The following is a 9,062-nucleotide window of genomic DNA, read 5'->3' as shown; positions in this document are numbered from 1 at the left end:
AATAACCTGAGCGAAACCACAATGAGGATGAATGGGACGAGTCCTTGTGATGATATTCATAACTAGAATGATGATAATGATTTCAGCAAATCACTATGAGATTAGTGGGTTGTGCTGTCAAACTGTTACTGTTAACACTTGATCAAGTTAAGGGATGACAAATTGAGAACTTACTTGATTGAAATTCCCGTGGAGGAATGTTCATCAGAAGGAAATTTTTCGGTCTAATGGACCATTATCATGTTAAAGATATGAATGATATGATCTGAATGAATTGTTATTTAATGATGAGTTCTATATAAGGGATATTTATCCCAGTATTCTATAGGGTTGACAAGAATATAAGGAACCCCAGAATAAAATTGGATCTTAAGAAAAAGAGTTGTCCTATACCTTGCGAGATGAGGACATCTCGCACTTTTTTAAGTGGGGTAGAATGTAAGATTCCTCCCCAGCCTTTGAGGTATACAGGAGTAAGAATCTCCCTTTTTGATCTTATAATTATTCCCTCTCTAAAATAAAAGAAAGATTCTGTTTAAAAAAGGAAGACCCTTTCCCTAGAATACTTCTCAGGAGTCACGCCTGTTTTAAGGATTCAGAACAATGAGTTCAGAAGTGAAAATTGGTGTTTTGGATACCAAGGTTTTGGTTTTCATTCGAGTACGGCCCAAAAGAAGTTCTTTATCTCTTGGGGAGTATAAGAAGTTATCCCCCAGATATTTTGAGCCTTATCTGAATTCAAAGAAAGTAAGTGACTTAGCTTACGAGCTTCTTTTATCTCCTCATCTCAAAGTTCTTAATGCCTCCTATAGAAATATGTGCCAAAACCAAATCATGGAAAGACGGTAAAACTTCAGTGGCAAGATACCGTTGGCTTCTAGGTTACGCTAGCTCCTTCCTTTATATAAGTCGTAACTTTTACTTGTCGCTCACAGTAATCTTACTTCCATCGATCTCCCTTCTTCTTAATCTCCTTCATGGCTTGGCAACAGGAATTAGTTTTATCCATGATGATTTCTCACCTTCAAGACGCAAGCGAGTCTGTGAAGAAGGATTTTATAGAACAGTATGAGCGCTCACTTTTTCCTCACTTGGGAACTTCTGTAGCTCAGACCAAATGGCGGACCTATCAAGACATAACTAGGGTAACACCCTGGGGTCAACAGCACTTTCGTAACAATGTCCGCTTGGCCATGGTTATTGAAGCCTTGGGTTTGGGTCCCCGATACTACTGCGTCATGAGATCAAGACATGTTGGGTTTTCTGAGCGGGTCTTCTTAGTGGCGTGTTTTCTTCCTCATCAGAAGATATGCCTTTACCCCGTTTTTGGCTTGCCTCTCAGAGGTCCTTTTGTTAGATCGCCTCATACCACTGAGATAGGTGCGGCAATAACCAACAAAATTATTCCCATAGATGAGTTACCTTATACGTGCGCAGCTTGTGAGTGCTACTTTTGTGATCATATGATGGACGGGCTTATGGAAGTGTAAAGAGTTCTTCTATCTTTGCTGTATATGTTCCAAGAATGAATAAAGTTTAAATCTTGTTCTTGTCTTGACCCTTACTCTCTTTGAGACTTCTTTATTTGGTGGTTAATCTTAATTAAATCTTGCTCTAAGTCTCATGTTCGTGCATCTTGCGAAATTATCCCAAGTTTGCGAGATGAGGACATCTCGCGTTTTTCAAGTGGGAGAGAATGTAAGATTCCTCCCCAGCCTCTCAAAATGTCCAGCATATTCCCCTGTAATCAATTCCCTCTTCAGAAATATAAGAGATCTCGTCTCTGCCTATTTTGACATAGAGAGAGAAAATATTTTAGAGAGAGAATATTCAGATTATGAATATTTTTGGATAGAAAAATAACTCATCTTATTAAAATAAGTTGCCCTGAAACAGAAATTCAAAGAGAACTTTCCAATGTGCAATTAGAATTAATTGAAAATGGATATGAAGGACCTTAGCCTAAGGGTCTAGATTTTCAGAAATTTTTGGATTATGGTCCAATTAAGGTTCCTATGGGCCAATAGCATCAATCCATGTGTAGGGAGGAGATAAATCCAATTATGTAAAAGAAGATACCCAAAAATGAGTAAATGCTCACATAAGACGAAGAGTTGACTATGTACAAGGTTTATTAGTAAGAAACTATGAGTAATATAAAAAATATGAGATATTTCTGGTATCCAAAAATGAGTAAATGCTCACATAAGATGAAGAGTTGAAAATGTACAAGGTTTACTAGTAAAAAACTATGAGCAATATTAAAAATATGAGATATTTTGGGTATCCAAAAATGAGTAAATGCTCACATAAGATGAACAATTGAAAATATACAAGGTTTATTAGTAAAAAACTATGAGCAATATTAAAAATATGAGATATTTTGGGTATAATGATTCCATTTTGACACATATGTAAGGAAGGGGAGTCCATTAAAGGAGGTGCATATTTCACATGCTTGAATGAGTTTTAAACTCAAAAATAATGTGATATTTTTATCTCTCCTCTCTCTTGAACCAAACCAAATAAAAAAGGAACCAAACTGAATCAAAAAAGAACCAAACTAGGTCCAAATCTAGTCCAAATTTAACCAAACTGAAATTAAAGGCCAACCGTACTAGTGTACGGTCCTGGATGCCCATGCTGCATATTGTGAGATCCCTGTTCTCACCGCGCAACGGATTCGGGGTACTAGCAGCGGAAGTAGCACTTCTTGCGCGAGGCAGGGTCCCACACTCGGGGCCTCGTCCACGGATATCCGGACAAAAGACTAATCCGTCGGTTTTTCCAAAACCAGACCCGGAAAAACTTCCCTTATCCGGAAAGCACGGGCGATTCCACCAGGATAACTCTTTACTCTAACGTAGTCAAAACTCTTACTGATCAAACAGATCCGACTGCATCTATAAAGATACTTGGTCAGATCAAGGAAGAAACTTGCACTTGGATCATTGGGATCAACGCTTTTTTCCCCACCAAGGAGGCACAGCCGTTGATTCCTATCCATAGAACAATTACTATCCGGGATTTACTTTATCTATCGTAATAACAGAAATTGAGTCTCGATTTACGGATCCATCAGTCCAGCCTAACCCCATCCGATCCCATGGGTTAGCCAACCGCCCAACCACTGTAGTGATGGGATCCAATTTGGAATTTGGTTAGGTTTTGTCCCGGGTACCAAGGAAAAGAGTTCCAAGGCCCCCTAGCCGGAATTTCATGCAAACATAAAACTAGCCACACCACTTACACACCCAATATGAAAATTGCCTTTTTCTTAGCATCAGCTAACTTTAAAACAATCCTTTAATGAAACCATAGTACCACTGATCACAATCTCCCAATTTATCCAGTTGATTCATAATTTCCCATCATTCCTTCATCAGAGTATCTATGGCATCATTGGCAACTAGAACGCTCACCACCTGTCCACACAGAGGCCGTTTCCATAGTTCCTAGCCCATAATACTCGGCAATATAATCACTTATCAAGATGGACTCTCGTTGAAGATCAGCAAGATCAACCAACAGATCCATATAAAAGAGCCATGGACTCATCCGTTGAGGACCAGCAAGGTCAGTCAACCAGATCCATGCCCGGTTTCACAAAACAACTCTTACTCCTTGTTCCAATATCTTCCTCGACGCACGCGTGGGTATCCTAGGCGACCCAGAGCCCGAGCACCGTATGGTCAGCACCCTCTAGGATCCTTCGCAGGTGACCTAGCGCTTCACTCATAGGCCGCTTCCTTGGTCCCTCATCCACCGTACCGGAAGCTCACCATTTTAATCGAACCGAGGCTGGTCAAGACCTCGGTCGACCTTGCTACGCGAGACGTCCTCCATTGACTCTCCGTCAGCAGTTGCAACTTTATCAGTTAGGTCTCCACGACCTTAATCACAAGACGGTCAAAATGCTTCCCCAGCATTCTTGACATAAAACAGCCATTTACAAACAGCATTTACAAACAGTTTAGAAATACAGTTTCTATATTAACTCTCATTTTTCCACATTATCCCTCATTAATCCACATTACTTATTCCACATTTCATGTATATGTGTACTCATCCAATCACCTCCTTTTCCATCTCTTCACTTCAGATTCCTTCACATCACATATCATATATTCACATCCATATCCACATCCATACATCCACATCCACATCCACATCCACATTCACATCCATACATCCACATCTACATGCTTATCTCCATTTTCACATCCTCATTTATACATCCACATCCCATATCCACATTCATACATACACATCCATATCCACATCCATATCCGCATTCATACATACACATCCATATCCACATCCACATGCATACATTCATTATCACGTCCTCATTCATACATCCACATCCACATACATACATACATACATCCACATCCACATCCACATTCTCATTCACATCTATACATCCATATCTACATGCACATTCACATCCATACATCCACATCTATATCCTCATTCACATCCATACATCCACATTCATGCATCCACATCTACATGCCTACATCCATACATACAAATCCACATTTACATCCATGCATCCACATCCACATCCTCATTCACATCCATACATCCACATTCATACATCCACATCCACACCCACATTCACATCCATACATCCACATCTACATGCTTATCTCCATTTTCACATCCTCATTTATACATCCACATCCCATATCCACATTCATACATACACATCCATATCCACATCCACATGCATACATACATCCACATTCACATTCCCATTCACATATATACATCTTTATCTACATGTACATTCACATCCATACATCCACATCTATATCCTCATTCACATCCATACATCCACATTCATGCATCCACATCTACATGCATACATCCATACATCCACATCCACATTTACATCCATGCATCCACATCTACATCCTCATTCACATCCATACATCCACATTCATACATCCATACATCCACATTCATACATCCACATCCACATCCACATTCACATCCATACATCCACATTCATACATCCACATCCACATCCATACATCCACATTCATACATCCACATCCACATCCACATTCACATCCATACATCCACATTCATACATCCACATCCACATCCACATGCATCTTATCATATCTTATCACTTCCCATATCTTTTATGCATACCTCTATGCATGAAATTCAATTATGCTAAAAGTAACACTTTTATAATAAAATATTCAACTTTTATGCATACCTCTATGCATGAAATCCAATATGATAAAAGTAACACTTTTGATATAAAAAAATTATCCTTTATGCATACTTCTATGTATGAAAATTAAAAATGATAAAAGTAACACTTTTGATATAAAAAATTTTCCTTTATGCATCCTTCTATGCATGAAAATTAAAAATGATAAAAATAACACTTTTAATATAAAAAAATTATCCTTTATGCATGATATTAAAATTCAATTTCTCCATGATTATAATGAAATTCTTTCAATTAATCTAGGATGATAATTCCTAGAATATGGTAGGAAGTCCTCTTTTTATGCTTTGAATGAAATTATTTTATGCATAATTTTTATAAAAATTTTGCCATAGCTCCGCTGCTATGACTGATAAATCTCAATTTTTTCTAAGGGATAAAGCTTATCATTAAGGAAATAATTAAAATGATCTCTAATTGGATCATTAATCTATAGTGGATTGAATCATCAATATGCATAAACTAAAAGCATAGAAAAAAGTCATTAAATTGGCCTCAAGCATAGCTTAATCTTGGGTTAAGGAAAAGCTTTATGAAAAGCTTGATTTGGATTGAGAACGGGTCATGAGTATGACCATTTCTTGAGTGAGAGAGAGAATTTACATAAAAATCATTAGAATTTAAACATAAATGAAAATTAACTTCAATAGCATTTATTAACTTATGTAACTCTTCACTACTATTCAAACTTCAATAGTATTTTAAAAAAAACCATACCAATTAAACTTCTCAAGCTTGAGAGGGGTTGAGAAGAGAGAAACATTGAGAAATTATAGAAAGATCAATATTCACTAATTACCTTACAACTTGCTTGATTCTTTGTTCACGGTAGAGGCCCCCAACCAATCAATTGGTTAAGTATGTTGATGGAGCCACTAATGGGGATTGAAGAAAGAGGAAAGCTCCAAAAACTAGTGAATTATTAAATGAATTCACAGTTCTTGGCTTAGGTGGAGTAGAGTAACGATGCATAAACACTATATATTTTTCAACAAGGGGGAGGCTTCTATTTATAGGAAAAATTGAGCTCCTAACCAAACAAACTGATTCTAGAATTTTCTAAATCAGTTTGGTCAATAATTGACCATTTTTAGGTTAGTTAAGCTAACTTTTTGGAACTAGACTTGAATGAGGAGAGAGGAGAGATGAAATATCTCAATTTTTATGAGTTTAAAACTCATTCAAGCATGTGAAATATGCACCTCCTTTAAAGAACTCCCCTTCCTTACATATGTGTCATAATGGAATCATTTTACTATTGCTCATAGTTTTTTTACTAATAAACCTTGTACATTTTCAACTCTTCATCTTATGTGAAATATGCACCTCCTTTAAAGAATTCCCCTTCCTTACATATGTCATATTTTTAATATTGCTTATAGTTTTTTACTAATAATCCTTGTACATTTTCAACTCTTCATCTTAGGTGAAATATGCACCTCCTTTAAAGAATTCCCCTTCCTTACATATGTCATATTTTTAATATTGCTCATAGTTTTTTACTAATAAACCTTGTACATTTTCAACTCTTCACCTCATGTGAGCATTTACTCATTTTTGGGTATTTTCTTTTTACAAGTTGGATTTATCTCCTCCCTACACATGGATTGATGCTATTGGTCCATAGGAACCTTAATTGGACCATAGTCTAAAGATTTCTGAAAATCTAGACCCTTAGGCTAAGGTTCTTTATACCTATTTCCAATTAATTCCAATTGCACATTGGAAAATTCTTTTTGAATTTCTATTTCAGGGGAACTCATCTGAATTATAAGAGATATTTTTCTATCCAAAAATATTCAAAATCTGAATATTCTCTCTCTAGAATATTTTTCTCTCTCTAGGCTAAAACAGATAGAAACAAGGTCTTTATATTTCTGAAGAGGGTTGATTACAGGGGAAGATACTAGACATCAAAAAAGGGGGGTTGGGGGAGGAATCTTACATTCTACCCCACTTAAAAAACGCGAGATGTCCTCATCTCGCAACTTGTGATAATTTTGCAAGATTCACGAATATGAGACTTAGAGAAAAATTTTAATCAAGATTAACCACCAAGAAACGTCTTAAAGAGAGCAAGATTCAAAATAAGAACAAGATTTAAACTTTATTCATTCTCGGAACTTATACAGTAAAGATAGAAGAACTCTTTACACTTCCATAAGCCCGTCCATCATATGATCACAAAAGCAGTCCTCACAAGCTGCACAAGTATAAGGTAACTCATCTATGGGAATGATTCTGTGGGTTATTGCTGCGCCTATCTCAGTGGTATGAGGTGTTCTAACAAAAGGACCTCTGAGAGGCAAGCCAAAAATGGGGTAAAGGCATATCTTCTCACGAGGAAGAAAACACGCCAGTAAGAAGACCCGCTCAGAAAACCCAGGATGCCTTGATCTCATGACGCAGTAGTATCGGGGACCCAAACCCAAAGCTTCAATAACCATGGCCAAGCGGACATTGTTACGAAAGTGCTGCTGACCCCAGGGTGTTACCCTAGTTATGTCTTGATAGGTCCGCCATTTGGTCTGCGCTACAGAAGTTCCTAGGTGAGGAAAAAGTGAGCGCTCATACTGTTCTATAAAATCCTTCTTCACAGACTCACTTGCGTCTTGAAGGTGAGGAATCATTAGGGATAAAACTAGTTCTTGTTGCCAAGCCATGAAGGAGATTAAGAAAGAAAGGAGATCGATGGAAGTAAGATTACTGTGAGCGACAAGTAAAAGTTACGACTTATATAAAGGAAGGAGCTAGCGTAACTTAGAAGCCAACGGTAACTTGCCACTGAAGTTTTACCGTCTTTCCATGATTTGGGTTTGACACATTTTTCTATAGAAGGCATTAAGAATTTTGAGATGAAGAGATAAAAGAAGCTTGTAGGCTAAGTCACCTACTTTCATTGAATTCAGATATAAGGCTCACAATATCTGGGGGATAACTTCATATACTCCCCAAGAGATAAAGAACTTCTTTTGGGCCGTACTCGAATGAAGACCAAAACCTTGATATCCAAAACATCGATTCTCACTTCTGAACTCATTGTTCTGAATCCTTAAAACAGGTGGGACTCTTGAGAAGTATTCTAGGAAAAGGGTCTTCCTTTGTTAAACAGAACTTTCTTTTATTTTAGAGAGGGAATAATTATAAGATCAGAAAGGGAGATTCTTACTCCTGTATACCTCGAAGGCTGGGGAGGAATCTTACATTCTACCCCACTTAAAAAGTGCGAGATGTCCTCATCTCGTAAGGTAGAGGACAACTCTTTTCTTAAGATCCAATTTATTCTGGGGTTCCTTATATTCTGGTCAACCCAACAGAATACGGGGATAATTATCCCTTATATAGAACTCATCATTAAATAACAATTCATTCAGATCATATCATTCATATCTTTAACACGATAATGGTCCATTAGACTGAAAATTTTCCTTCTGAACATTCCTCCACAGGAATTTTAGTCAAGCAAGTTCTCAATTTGTCATCCCTTAACTTGATCTACTGATCAAGTGTTAACAGTAACAATTTGACAGCACAACCCACTAATCTCATAGTGATTTGCTGAATTCATTATCATCATTCCAGTTATGAATATCATCACTAGGACTCGTCCCATTCATCCTCATTGTGGTTTTGTTCAGATTTTTATATTTCAACTAATTTCAGAAATCATCATTTTTCAATCAGAATCCAATTCAATTCATCAATTCTCAAACAGAATTAAAAATCATATCAACCACATTCGAATTCATCATCTGGATAGCATTAACGCTTATAATTTCAAGTCTTAGATTTACTCGTATATACTGTC

This window comes from Cibotium barometz, chromosome 41 (genome assembly GCF_041138505.1).
Source record: "Cibotium barometz isolate CiBa-2024 chromosome 41, ASM4113850v1, whole genome shotgun sequence".
Taxonomy (NCBI): domain Eukaryota; kingdom Viridiplantae; phylum Streptophyta; class Polypodiopsida; order Cyatheales; family Cibotiaceae; genus Cibotium; species Cibotium barometz.
This window is presented reverse-complemented; position numbering follows the sequence as displayed.